Source organism: Myotis nattereri (genome assembly GCF_964212035.1).
Source record: "Myotis nattereri genome assembly, chromosome: 12".
Taxonomy (NCBI): Eukaryota; Metazoa; Chordata; class Mammalia; order Chiroptera; family Vespertilionidae; genus Myotis; species Myotis nattereri.
The window spans coordinates 30707072-30722296 of record NC_138087.1 but is presented as its reverse complement, the minus strand read 5'-3'; the positions used below and the strand labels follow the sequence as shown (position 1 = coordinate 30722296).

The 15225-nt window shown below is 42.4% G+C and overlaps 1 protein-coding gene across 1 annotated transcript in view; it reads right to left on the bottom strand.

The window, feature by feature from the left end:
- The window catches only part of PTPRD (protein tyrosine phosphatase receptor type D), a 2145631-nt gene that overhangs the window by 1507322 nt on the left and 623084 nt on the right, over nucleotides 1-15225 (bottom strand). Inside the window, exon 4 of the mRNA XM_081103407.1 lies at nucleotides 1160-1267. The gene's annotated coding sequence lies outside the window, so the exon portion shown is untranslated. The remainder of the gene's footprint in view (nucleotides 1-1159; nucleotides 1268-15225) is intronic.

The following is a 15225-nucleotide window of genomic DNA, read 5'->3' as shown; positions in this document are numbered from 1 at the left end:
ATATGTGGCCATTACTTCTGATCTCTTATAATTTGAAAACCATAAATCAAAGAGTCTTTTGAGTTATGGAATTATCTGTCTGCTCTAATTGTGTAACTCAGTGATGAAGTTTTAGGTCCTCAAGAGAAACAGCCCGCAGTGCCTGCTGTTATAAAGACTGTGAGCCCAGCCTGTGTGCTTCAGTGATTGAGTGTCAACCCATGAACCAGGAGTTCACAGGTTCAATTCCCGGTCAGGGTATGTGCTCAGGTTTGGGCTTGATCCCCAGTGTGCAGCATGCAGGAGGCAGCTGATCGATGTTTCTCTTTCATCGATGTTTCAATCTATCCCTTCCCTTCCTCTCTCTCTCAAATCAATAAAAACATATTTTTTAAAAAGATATTTAAAAGGCTATGAAACAATCTATAATTTCAAAATGCTAATGACGCTGGGTTCCTGTAGGGAGCGGCTATAGGGTTAAGCCTCTGACTGACCTGTTGGCAAAACCACGAACAAGTCCCAGCTTAGAGGGCACAGCCCACTTAGCATAATTAGGCTTGACCTTATGACCTCCCTAGATCTTATCTGGTAATTAATGGGCTGTGGGAGGTGCAGCAAGTGCTGCCAAAGCAAGTGAAACTCACAAGAACATTGTGACTATAGTGACCACTACCTTATTTACCTCTGGCTATAAAATAAAGGCTCAGCTTGCCTCTGGATCTCTCTCTGTGGCCTCAGCCAGGTACAGGAGACCCACCTAGACCCAGCTTATTCTCTTTGTCTGTCTTTTCTACATTCTTCGCCACCCCGGCCCCCTCCTGAGGCTCACCTAACCTTTGGCTGAGTTGGCCCACCACAGGTTCCCACTCTGGTCCCTTCTATAAATAGCCTTCCCTCATTACCCCCAAATAACTGTGTGATGTTTTATCTTTCACTCTACTTGTAGTTTAGGCATAGGAAACTCGGTCATAGTTACCTGTTCTCACTTAAAGTCAAAAGCAGAAAGAAGAGAATATGCATTGACTTCAAAGCACCATAGAATTGAAAAAAACCTACAATCTTTTAAAAAATGCAGAAGCCCGATATTTTGAAAGGGTGGAAGGCTGGATGGAGATACTTTATGAACTCTGTGGGTAAGGGTTCTCTCAGCACCTGCTGTGTCTGGGAGACCTGAACTCACCTGGAGCTGAAGCCCATCGCGTCCCTCGATGCTGGTGCCAACATGCTGTCAGCCAGACACCCTCAACTGGAGAATGGCAGGCCAGGGACTTCTGCCTTTTTATTCTCCCTGGAACGGAATACAGCGTCAGGGTTTTATTTTTTCATGTTCCTTCAAGCACAATAAGATATTCATTATGTTATCTTTCCCTGTCACATTAGACACTCATTTATCAGAATGCTCAACACAAAGGAAAGAAGCATAAATTCTTCACCTCTATAATTTACACCCCAATGATTAATATAGCACCTGTATAAGTCAAAGAAGCCATCTATAGTTTATCTCCTGTAAAGTGTTCCTTATAAAAGTTATTTATTATTTCAGTGCAATCATTCTTATCCATAAGTAATTGATGTGTTAATTTAAGAAGTCATTTTCTATGTATGGATCCTAGAGACTGTAAGTCTAAATATATTTTTAAACCCTAGAAAGAAGCCAATGTTGACTATATTTCATTTTCTGAACTCCCCCCACCTTTTATTTTATTTTTTTTTGTCATGAAAAGGAATCTCATAGGAAATGGAATTTAATAATGTAATGCCATTGGTTTTATGCCTGCCCTGTTTTACGTCCCACAACTTGAGAGACACACATGAAGAGAGCAGAGTTTCCTCAAACGCACCAGAATGTTGCTGCTTCGGAACATAAGGGGAAATAGACATGTTGGCCACATGATGAAAGCACAGGCGTGGCAGAAACTCACAGCTGGCTGCCTGTGTGGATGGATGTGTTAGGGACTCTCACTCCCTGCAGTTAGAGCCACCTGACCTTCAGTGCTCTCAGCCTTGCTCCAGGCTGCTGCACAGCGGGGTGGTTTAGGCAAACATTCCAGAGATGCAGGGACATGCCAGCCTTGTCATTTGCCCTGCCAGCACCTCTTTTGCCTTTGCCTCTGTCCTCTTCCAGGACCTGGAGTTGGACTCTGAACTGAATTCCAAAGCAGGGATCCTGCTAGTTGCTGCCATTCTTCCTGAGGCTGACTGACTGCCACCCTGAGCCCCCCCCCACCCCCCAGGCTGACTGCCTCCCTGAGCCCACCCCCCAGGCTGACTGCCTTCCTGACCCCCCCCCAGGCTGACTGCCTCCCTGAGCCCACCCCCCAGGCTGACTGCCTTCCTGACCCCCCCCCCAGGCTGACTGCCTTCCTGAGCCGCGCCCCCCAGGCTGACTGCCTCCCTGAGCCCCCCCCCCCACCCCCCAGGCTGACTGCCTCCCTGAATCCTCAGAAGGAAGAAGATGGGGCAGGCTGATACACCCCACTGCATGAGCCACCTGCCAGGATATGCTCTTACTTCTTGTCATACCTACTTGATATTCATCACGTGTTGATGAATCACCATCAGATACTTGGCACCAACTCCCCTCCCCACCTCCATAAATGAGTAATGTGCTCCATGTACATGGACGTATGTAGACCTTAACTCTGTTTTAATGTCGGTTGGGAACCATTGTAATAATGTGAATAATTTAGTCTGTTTTCCTCAGTGCAGTATAATGTGAAAGGTGCAATGTAGGTCCACTTGAACTCCTTTACAGAACTGAAACCTTAGGAATATTTTTCTTGTCCTGGTTGATGGCTCAGTTGGTTGGAGTGTTCTCCCATACACCAAAAGGCTGCAGGTTCAGTTCCTGGTCATGGCACAATGGCACATGCAGGAGGTAACCCAATTGATGTTCCTCTCTCACATCATTGTTTCTTTCTCTCTCTTTCTCTCTCTTTCTCTCTCTCTCTCTCTCTCTCTCTCTCTCTCTCTCACTCTCTCACTCTCTCACTCTCTCACTCTCTCACTCTCTCAACAAACAAACAAACAAAAAACCGACAATAAAAAATATCCTTGTGTGAGGAATTAAAATTAAAAAGAATACTGAAGAGTATTGTTCTTTCCTTGTAGCTCTCTCCTATAATTCGGATTTCTCTCATATCATTTTGAGATCCAATTTATCCCCTTCATTTCTGTGTCACACTCAACTTTCATCAACTCTCCCTTAGATAATAACAATGATGATTTCTTAAATACTGATCCAGTGCCAACTCAAGTCAGATGGTGCTTTCAAATAAAGATAAATTGAAAAAGGTGTAATAAAGAGCCTATTTACAAAATGGTGGGATGTATGTTAGGGAAATCACAAGGGAAGGTATAGTAGAGACGTTATCACCCTTATGCCTGTGAGGACAAGGACAGGAAGCAGAGGGTGCCTTCCAGGACTCAGGTTGACAGGCCTAGAGATTAGCAGCGGTCCATGCATGGGAGTCCCAGGCAGCACTAGATGACAGGATGGAAGGGAGCCCAAGACCTGACACTCCAATCTCCTCCTTTCCCTCTGCCTGCCCTACCTCTGGGACAAACCACACTGGAATCCCAAGTGCAAGGGAGACTGTTGATGAGCTACATCCAGGCTCAAGTCCAGTGTTAGAGATTAGGATGGAGAAAGGTAAAATATGAATCTGAAAGGAGCACAGAAGCGACATAGCAAACACTCTCATTCACACTTTGGAGCACAGGGTTGGAAATCAGATGTTAACTTGAGTGCTAGCTCTACCTCTATGTGCAACTCTAGACAAATCACTTAACTTTTCTATTTCTCAGTATCATCTCCACCATGGAGATAACAATAAGTACTTCCATTCTATTGTTATGATTAAATAGCATAATTTACCTAGAACACATACTACTAGGAAGTACTTAATTATAGTAGCAATAAAGGCAGTAATTCCTCTCAAAATGCAAAAGTAAGTCAACAAACATACACTAGTCACACTAAACTCTCCAGCACTTTTTCTAATAGGCCATGTTTCTTTTTTTTCCAAATCTCTGACTTCTGTGTTTTTCCCCTCTGCTTAAGAATAATTTGCCTCTCCCCCCATCCCAACCTCTGTTTCCTTAGATACTTCCTACTCATCTTTTAAAATCTATGAAATGGTTCCATCTTCACCCTCTCTCGGGAAAAGGAGAGCATCCTCTGGTTGGCTTTCCAAGGCACACATCACTCTTCCAAGCAATTACACGCTGCCATCTTCCCATCTGACTGCGAGCTCTTTGAAGGCGGGAAAGGTTATGTCTGAGAGATTTGTATCCTCAGCAGGTGGTTCAGTGCCAGATTCATAGTGGATACTCAATAATCATTACGTGAAGAAATGAATATGTATTACTAGAATACCTTCATTACTAAGTAAGGAAAAAGTTCAATAACTTATTTCCCCTTTGCCCAAAGGGCAGATCAAGCTGTGATAAACAGTATGAAGTGGGAAATAAAACTATCATGGAAAGTCAATATGCTGAAGAAGAAAAAGAGGTCCCAGAGGAAAATCTAGGCACCACTGCAACTTTTCCCTGGGACAACCTGGCTGGAGAATTCACCTGATTCATTTCAAGGCTGCCAGGACTCCTCCTAATTGATTTCAAGCAATTGGGAACTTTCAAACTAATTTGGTAACTATGACTACAAACCCCTTTTTATAACTGATGCATTTGAATGATACACCAGATGATTGCCAATATTTTCTCAAGGACTAACCAAAAGTTTTCCCTGGGAAATTTCTATCTATGTAGTTTTGTGAATAGGTAATGAACTTGCATGAATCTATGCCTCACAAAATGGCATATAGGATAAAGTCTTACTCTCTCCATTTGTCACCCTCAATAAGGCCACATTTACTGGCATCTGTGTGTCCTGGTAAAATTTCTGCATAGACAAATATATAATTATCCTTTACTCCTAAAACGTAATTAAAAAGAGAGAGAGATGGCGTGTTTTGTCCATTATTATGGGCCTTTCTTTTATTCACCTAAAGTAATTTAAAGGACTTTTTATATTAGTAAATAAACAGCATCTTGTTTATATTCCACTTCCTGTTTTTCTATTGTTCTGATATATCATAAGTTATTTAACCAGACTCCCCCAACATTTATATTTTCAAACTTTAGCTATTATTAAGATGCTTTAATGAAAAACAAAAACAAAACAACAACAACACCTTGCTTACGTAACCTAGTATGTAAGCGGCACATCAGTGAGATGCATTCTTTTGACTATGAGGGAAGTCGAAGGTAAATGAACTTACAACTTTCAAATATATGACCAAATTTCCCTCCTTGAGAATCAAACCAAATTAATGCTCCTCCCAACAATCTGTAAGACTGCCTGGATAGGCAGAGTTTCAGATTCTTAAAAACATGATAGGTGAAAAATTGTATCTCAGAGTCATTTTTATGAGCAGTTTCAAAATTATGAGGTAGGGTTAGTATATTTGCATGACATTTAAAGGATATTGTGTATCTTTTACCTGTGAAATTTCAATTGATATTCTTTGCGATTTTTTATTCCAAATACAACGCATTCTTTCTTACCCTATGTATTTTCAAAGTAAAGTAAAATTATTAACATCAGCAAACTATTCCTCCATGTTTAGGTTTTTTAAAACTTGTCCCCAAGCCTCTTTCAAGCCTACAGTGGAAAGCTAATCACAAAGAGGTATCACAGTGCCCTCTGGTGGCTGTCTGCTCCATTGCATCTTTCCTGCATGAACTCTTGGAGCAAAACTATAGGTAGATACAGCTTGGTATTCGAGGCTTCCTTAGCTTCCAAGCCTACCCCAAGTCTCCTTACCCCTCAGAAAATATGGAGCTACACCCATCCTGAAAACAAAGACATTAGAGCTACTTCACCCTCAAGCAACCAGGTTTATTCCTGCAAGTTGGTGGGTATTCTAATAGGATGCATTGCTTTTCCAGGATTTTGTTTCCTAGTTGCTGTGAAAGATGGCCTTAGAGTATCTTGTCAGTGGGCTGCAGTGCAGGCTTGTTCCAGGTAGCCAGGCTCTGCTTCACCCTTCCCTGTGCATCAGTGAAATCAAAAAGGTTATCACCAGATAACCTTAGTAGAAATCTTAGTAGTATCACAAAGTCAGCTCAGTCAGAAGCCTGAAATTCATTTCTTCGTTTGTTCATTCATTCATTCATTCATTCATTCATTCATCCCACAAGTATTTGGGAACTATGTGTAGTGTCCTAGGTGCTCATGAATTTTTCCGTGAACAAAAGAGACAAAAACGTCTGTCCTCCTGGAGTATATCTACTAGTTGGAGGAGACAGGCAATAAATGGTAAATGAATAATTAAACAAATGGTATATTACATGGGTCTGTGAGTAAATGTGTGTGTGTGTGTGGGGGGGCATATTTTAATTTAAAATAGATAACGGGCAGGCCTCTTGGAGAAGCTGGCAGATGAGTAAGGTTTTGAAGAAGCTACTGGGACTGTGTGGTTTAAGGAGGAAGAGCCTTCTAGGAAGTGGCCACAGCATACTGGGCAAGTGCAGTGGGCACCTGAAAGTTACCCTTTCGGGATTAAGAAAGCTTTTCACCCGGCTGCTGGGAGTGTTAGCAACTGCCAGGCCCAGTTCTCATCCCACTTTGAAGTTGCCCTAAGCTGGTCAAGCTGCCTCACCAAGATCTCACACTCAAGGGCAGCCTGCACCTGGTGGCTGGTGGGTAGAGTATGAAGATATGGTCTCCTAGCCAACCTGCAAAACAGTTTACCATGCTGCTGACTGGGATCTTCGTTGAGATGGCACCTGCAACCCATCTTCGATTTGCCCATCCCTGCTTTCTCCCTCGTCTTCTACAGAGGGGGAGCCCCACAACACTGCCTAGAGCCCCCCACATGCTGATCTGTCTCATTCCGCTTGAGGAGCAGCAAGTTATCCAAGGCATCCAGCAACTAGCTAGAGCATTCATTCATTCATTCATTATTTTTGTAAGTATTTAGTGAGTGCCTACTACATGCTAGGACTAGTTTGGTGCTTAGAAAACAAAACTAAAATTCCCACAAAATGTTCTTGTTGATACGGAGATTATGGTAGAGACAAAAGTTAAAAATTATATTAACAAAATGCATTTTATATAGAAAAACAGTAACGGCTAAGCTTAAAATTAACACAAATCAGCAATGGAGTGTAAGAAACATCTGGGAGGAGTTGCACATTAGGATATGGGCATGAGACACATCCTGATTAAAGGAACATTTGAGGAGAGAGCTGAAGGAAATGAAGGAGTCACATTTCATGGATCACTGGGGGGAAAGCATGCCAGGCACAGGTGACCTGAATGGCAAACCTACTGAGGAGACAAGATTATTTATAAAACAGCAAGAGGTCCAGTTTTTTTGTGGTTTTATTTGTGTGTTTTTGGTGTGTGTGTTTTTTAGTGTGGGGGTTAGGGAGGTGGACTGAAAGTGCATTAGGAAAGGTCAGAGAGTCATGAGAAGAAGAGTATTATTCTATGAGTTGGAGACATGGCTTTGACTCCAAGTGAGATGGAAAGCGAATATAGAATTACTGAACAGAAAACTGACAGGACCACCCTGGCTGTCTGTTGAAAAGGGACGGAGGGGCTTCAAGTCAGAAGCAGGGGAAGCCATTAGAAAGGTTATTGCAACAACCTAGAAAACAGCTGACTATGCACTGAACTAGAGTAGAAACCATGGAGGTGGCAAAAAATGGTGAGAATGTGGATATATTTGAAGGTAGAAGATACAGGAGTTGCAAACAGGTTATTAGAACATAGGTGGTACTAAAAAGCCCCAAGATCAGATGACAAAGGAGTGAGTGCAGTTAGAAAATATAAAAAGTCCAAGGACCGAGGCCTCGGCACTTCAGCTATTAGAGACTGGGGGATGAAAAGAAGGGAGCAGAGAATGAGAGGCGCTGCTAGTGGGCCACGACGTTAGAGTGGGGCCCAAGAACCCGAGTGAAAGCTGGTTCACAGAGGGGACAACGTTGCACTGTCCCTGGTAAGTCATACCAGACGGAGACAAAATTGTGCATTGCACGTGCAATGTGGACATGGTGGGTGACAAGATGTGTTTTAATGAAATTTGGAGGAGGACGCCAGAATAGAAGAATCAAGACACATTTGGAGGGCAGACATTGGGGAACATATCCATAACATTTTCATACGCAAGTTTATTGTGTCAAAAAGGAAGTCTTCATAAATTTTGAGTGACTGAAACCCTACAGAGCAGGTTCTCTCACTACATGGAAATGAGTTGAAATTCAGGAACAAAATGATGAACACACAGAAATAACAACCTATCCACGTGGAAACTAAAAAAAACAAAAAAAAACCCACAAATAAAGAAATTGTAAATTTCTTTTTGTAAATTTGTAAATAAAGAAATTTTATTTTAAATTAAAAATAATACGGATTGAGTGATAATAGAACTGCTACATATTAAAACTTAAGAAGCCTTTTGGATCCTTACGCTCCCATTTTGTTCCTCTGTCATAGCTGAATACTGCTTCTAGGGAAGAACTTACAAATTTTGCTATGCAAACAAAATCACCAGCGTGTTCCCTGTTTCTAAGAATTTGACTCTGTACTCAGCTGCCTCGCTAGATTGTGGGCAATTTAAACACAGTCCTTACTCAGCTTGATCATTTTTAGCACTTGGCAAAATACCTAGAAAGTGGGTGCCCCATGCATGCTTACTTAATGAATGGATGAGAATTAATGGTATTTAAACTTGGTAAGTAAAAAAAGGTTGTATGACTGAAAACACCTAGATCCGTGGTCGGCACACCGCGGCTTGCAAGCCACATGCGGCTCTTTGGCCCCTTGAGTGTGGCTCTTCCACAAAATACCACGTGCGGGCGCGCACATACAGTGCAATTGAAACTTCGTGGCCCATGCGCACAAGTCGGTATTTTGTGGAAGAGCCACACTCAAGGGGCCAAAGAGCCGCGGTTTGCCGACCACTGATCCTAGATTATTGAGTAAGTGGCATGTAGTATATTATCAGTTAAACTGTGTGAGTCTGTTTTTGTTTTTTTAAAATCATTCTTCAAACTACCTACAAAAATAAACTTACAGCAAGAATTCTGGGTGCAAAGGCAGCTTTTTAGTCCCCGTAAGGTTTGCTGTGATCTTTTGCCTGGATCACTCCCTTACTGTAAAAAGAGAACACACTTTTCCGTATCAGAGGTCTCCAAGCCACTGCAACCGGAAGCCCCCAAACTCCTGCATAGAACTGGCTCCCGGGAGTGCAGTTTGGCCAGTGGAAAGGCTGGGAAGGTTCTCACAAAAACATAAACCCACTACTGCAGCAGCAGACGTCTAACTCTCAAGCCACCGATGCCCTGCTTTCCTCAGCTCATGCCTAGAACAGAGAGCCGTCTTCACAATAACGTAAGAAGCGAACAGCCATAGGAGTTCCACTGCAACTGAATGAGCTTGAATTGAAGCCAAACGTTCTGTGGAGCAGAACCATGGCGATGGGCTGAGACTATCACTTTTAGAATGCAAATGACAGAATGAATTATGATTACATGTAGCACTGAAATCCTGATTTTGGAAGTCATGCATTGGATTCTATTTGCTTGTGAAAAATGTCTGAAAAACGAAGTGAGAGTTTTAGCTCAGGAGCCCCAAAATAACACAAAATAAGTATCTTTTTTTATTTAAAAAAAATGACTTGGATAAGCTGAGAAGTTGACCCTTCTCTTTATCATGTATCTCTCCATGTAGAAGAGGCTTATTCAGAATGGTGAATAGTTCTGAGTTATAGGAATACCTCATTAACTTTCAACAAAGTACCTTAAATTGTATTCTAAGTGTACAAATCGTTTGCCAGTTACATTTAACCTGTGCTCTAAAAATGACAATAAAATTAAAAATACATGGCATGTAGGTAGTAAGAGGCCAAGTTGGATTGTCATTCTGATTTTTTGTTCTAAAGATAAAGATCTTTAAGTTCACACTGTAGTAAATATTTCATCGTTCAAGAGATCTTTTCTTCCCATAACATTTGTGACACCAAATAAACAAGTTCTTTGTACATAAAGAGATTTGAATAACATACTTGTCAAGGTTGTTTTATTAAATTGGTCATCCCTGTGAGGGAATATACCTCTACAGAGAACAAAGCAAGGGAGCATTAGAGAAGAAGACCAATAGGGGACTTCATTAAGCCATAAGACATCTCTGAGTTTTCTTTCTAGAAGAGGTTCCTGCTTGTAAAATACAATTATTTTTCTTCTCGACTTTATCAAGAAAGAGGACAGATGGAGAAAAAAAGCCAAAAAAAAAAAAATGCCTTAGCAGTGGTTGGCAAACTCATTAGTCAACAAAGCCAAATATCAACAGTACAATGATTGAAATTTCTTTTGAGAGCCAACTTTTTTAAACTTAAACTATATAGGTAGGTACATTGTTATTAACTTAATTAGGGTACTCCTAAGGCTTAGGAAGAGCCACACTCAAGGGGCCAAAGAACCACATGTGGCTCGCAAGCCACAGTTTGCTGACCACGGCCTTAGAGCATGAGGAGTGGCCAAGACGTTTAGCAATTATCCTAAAACTAGAGGCCCGGTGCATGAAAATTCATGCACTCAGGGAGCGGGGAGGTCCCTTAGCTGAGCCTCACCCTCTCACGATCAGGGTCACTAGGCCTGGCCTGAGATCAAGGCCTATCGGGGCTTTCCCTCCCCCGGCTGCAGGCAGCTGGCCCCACCCCTGCCGCTGCCACTGCTTGCCATCTGTGCAGGGCTGCACTCCCCCTCCCCTGCCACCAGTGGCCTCCCTCTGCAGGCGACAGGCAGGGGGTGCAATGGCTCGGCTGGCCTGGGCTCCTTCTTCCTTTGCTGGGGAGTGGGGCCAGCCCTGCAAGGGGCCGTCTACCTACCTGATCACCCCTAGCCACTCTGCCTGTCTCTCTGATCACCCCTAACTGCTTGCTGCGGGGTGGGGCCAGCCCTGCAAGGGGCCGTCTACCTACCTGATCACCCCTAGCCACTCTGCCTGTCTCTCTGATCACCCCTAACGGCTGTCTGCCTTCCTGATCACCCCTAACCACTGGCCTGCTTACCTGATTGCCCCTAACCACTTGCCCGCCTACCTGATCACCCCTAACTGCTGGTCTGCATGCCTGACCGCCCTTAACCACTTGCTTGGGGGTGGAGCCAGCCCAGGGAGGGACCGTCTGTCTACCTGATTGCCGCTAACCGCTGGCCTGCTACCTGATCACTCCTAACCACTGGCCCACCTACCTGATCACCCCTAACTGCTGGTTTGCCTACCTGATCACTCCTAAATACTCTGCCTGCTTGATCGCCCCTCACAGAGGGGCCATGGTGGTTCTGGTCTCTGGTTGTTCTGCTTATGGTGGCTGGCCTTTTATTATATAGGATGAGTTATAGTGGTCCTCATCATTGAAGACCCTATTCCAAGTTGCATTCTTTATGAAGATGAGGTTATATCCCTCAAAACACAGTTGTTTCATTTAATATACTTATAAACTGCACTGTCATTCTCTAGCAATGCTACTCCCACTGTATTTTACTTTAATATATATATATATATATATATTCCGAGAAGGGACATTCCTCCTTTATTCCTGCCACTCTGCTTCCCGTCTGCCCTCATCCCACTCTATTTCTAGTGCTTAACATTATGCCTAGAAATAGTAAGTCCTGTTGAATGTTTATTGAAAAAATGACAGGCTGAAGAAAATGTGACAAAATGTAAAAGGTAAAGGCCAATAAGAGTAAAATTTAGAGATAAGTGAGAAGGCATGCACTTTTAACCTCTCCTCTTTGGTGATTGGCGTATGTATCTGATGATAAACAATACTCTGCTCCCTTGAGGAAAAGTATCCAATAATTTTGAATATTAAGGAAAGGTATCACCAATTTATTTTCATAATTTAGTTGGGGAGGTACAGAAATGTGAAGAGATGGCAGATTCTTCACATAAGTATGCAGAATTTGTGAAAAATATTCCAAGTGAAATGCAAAAATCAAAAAGCTTTGCAGTTTAAAAGGCTCATCAGAAACCCCGATGTGAACTTGGATCAATTTATGTTTTGAGATGAAAACAATCACAGTGGAAGAACTCAGGGAAGAACAATTTATATGTCCCAAAGTCCCAAACAAGGTGAACCCAAACAGACCCACACCAAGACACATCATAATTACCATGGCAAATGTTCAGGACAAAGAGAGAATCTTAAAGGGTGCAAGAAAGAGACGGAAAGTTACATACAAGATTAATTTAGATTATCAAATGATTTCTCAACAGAAACACATCAGGCCAGAAAAGAATGGACAGAAATTTACAAAGTGATGCAAAGCAAAGGAATGAATCCAAGAATACTCTATCCAGCAAGGCTATCATTCAAAATTGAAGGGGAAATAAGAAGCTTCTCAGGCAAAAAAAGGCTAAGGGAGTTTATCACCACCAAGCCAGCAATGCAAGAAATGCTAAAGGGACTGGTGTAAAAAGAAATAAAAAGCTAAAAAAGAAAAGAGGCACAATATTTTATTCACACTTTCAACTATAATTTACATTTAGCTTCATGAAGAAACACAGGGTCTTACACTAAAATGAAAATTTCAAGCTTACTTGTTTGAAATTAATTTCCTAAATATGCTTACCCATAATTCTTATGTTATTTCTATATGGAAATGACATATTTTATAAATTAACAGGACCTCTGGGTTAGGGTAATGGATATCACAATAATCTAAACATTATACAATAATATTAAACAAAATATTGTTTTCAAACATTCTTTACACACACACACACACACACTAAAATTGTTACCTTAATTTTGTCCACTCCTTTCAAACTTATATTTATACATATTTTACAGATAATTGTAGAACCTCTTCCCTTTGTATATTGTTTAGATCTTCTAGACCAGGGGTGGACAAACTTTTTGACTCGAGGGCCACAATGGGTTCTTAAACTGGACCGGAAGGCCGGAACAAAAGCATGGATGGGGTGTTTGTGTGAACTAATATAAATTCAAAGAAACCATCATTACATAAAAGGGTATGGTCTTTTTTTTTTTAGTTTTATTCATTTCAAATGGGCTGGATCCGGCCTGCGGGCCGTAGTTTGCCCACGGCTATTCTAGACATATTATAAACCTATTTGCAAGGCAATTATGCTCTTTATTAAACATTTCTGACTCTTGACTCATAGGCTTATAGTAACATGAGAGGCCCAGTGCACGAAATTCATGCACTGGTGACAGGAGGGACCCTCAGCCAGGCCTGTGCCCTCTTGCAGTCCGGGACCCCTTGGGGGATGTCCACCTGCGGCATCCCTCTCACAGTCTGGGACCCCTTGCTCCCTACTGCCCGCCTGCTCGCTGCTCCATACGCTGCCACAGAGGTGGGAGAAGCTCCCGCCACCGCCGCTGCACTTGCCAGCCGTGAGTCCAGCTCTGGCTAAGTGCACGCCCCCTGTGGGAGCGCACTGACCACCAGGGGGCAACTCCTGCGTTGAGCATCTGCCCCCTGGCGGTCAGTGCGCATCATAGTGGCCAGTCATTCTGCTGGTCATTCTGCCGTATGGTCGTTTTGCATATTAGGGTTTTATTATATAGGATTGCACCTGCTTGCCTACAGTGAGCAGAACGAATATGTGGTAGTTGGCACTGAGAAATGAAAGTAATAAACCCTAAAATGCCAGTCTTCTCCATATAATTAACGTATATGTTATTCTTTTCACATGTGTAAGATATGGTGCTAGAAAAAAGATGTTTAATAACCACAAGCCTAAGTCTTTCTGTTTCTCTCAGGTGTCCAGCAAGAGGCCCTGGCTTGAATATGGCTCACCTCATTCCAAATACAACCTGTCCGATAGCTTTAATCAAACACTTCCCCTAAATAGCTAGCTCCTAAGAACTTGTGGGCATGCCTGCTGCTCCTGCTGGCACCAGGGGTCATGCTAACACAGCTGTGTCAATTAGCCACTGTAATTAAAGATGAAGGTAATTAGTGTATAATTCTGAGCCATTCAAGTTTAAATTCTTATACTATCATCTCATTCAATGAGGTATTGTGTGTGATGACTAAAAAGTGAATGGATGCAAAGTAGACAGTTAATTTGTTCAACTTGACTAACAAATGGTTTCAGAAAAGGAAAATATTCAATTATCTATATATATAAAAGCCTAAGCAACCTTTAAGATGGAATGATCAGAACGACCGGTGGCTATGACACGTACTGGCCACTAGGGGGCAGACGCTCAATGCAGGAGCTGTGCCCTGGAGGTCAGTGTGCTCCCACAGGGAGAGCACTGCTCAGCCAGAAGCCGGACTTACAGCTGGCGAGGGCAGCTGTGACAGTGGGACCCTCTCCTGACTCCACGGCAGCACTACTGAGCAGTGGCAGCAGGCACAGCAGGCAGGGATGAGCGTGAGCAGCATGGCACCTGGCCCCAGTTTGGGCTCCTCCCTGGCCTCCTGCTGCTTGATGAACTGCTACATCCCCCAAGGGGCCCAGGATTGCGAGAGGGCGCAGGCCAGGCTGAGGGACACCCCTCCCCCCACCCTCGTGCAAGAATTTCATGCACTGGGACTCTAGTTTTATAGTTACTATATATATATATATATGAATAATTTCAGAGAGGAAGAAAGAGGGAGGAAGAGATAGAGACATCAATGAGAAGAGAGAATCATTGATTGGCTACCTCCTGCATGCTACACACTGGGGATTGAGCTCCAACCCATGCATGCGCCCTGACCAGGAATCCAACCATGACTTCTGGTTCCTAGGTCGTCACTCAACCATTGTACCACACCGGCTGGACAGTGCTGTACTTTTTTATTTGCATACTTTTACTTTAATCACCAAGTATAAGGGGAGGAAAAAACAAATTGTTTATGTGCTCACATTTCAAATGAATTACAGTTTAGTTAAATCAGACCTTGGAATACATATTACATTTACTGGTTTAAACACAATGCCTGTAATTCTCATTTTTATGCTACATAAACTAAGCCTTTATTGTTCAATATATTCTTAAAATGTTTTACTTTTGAACAGTTACAAGCAATGCTGCTTGACTGATTTTTTTTTTAAAGAAATGTTAATATAATCTTAGCTTGTTATGCACAGTTTGAAAAGACTTAGGAACTAAAAAAAAAAAAAAGAAAAAGAACTATAAAACTTGTAAAAAACAAAATCCTTTTTTAAGGTTCTTCTGGAAAACCAGGTTTACTCTATTCCTAACCTCC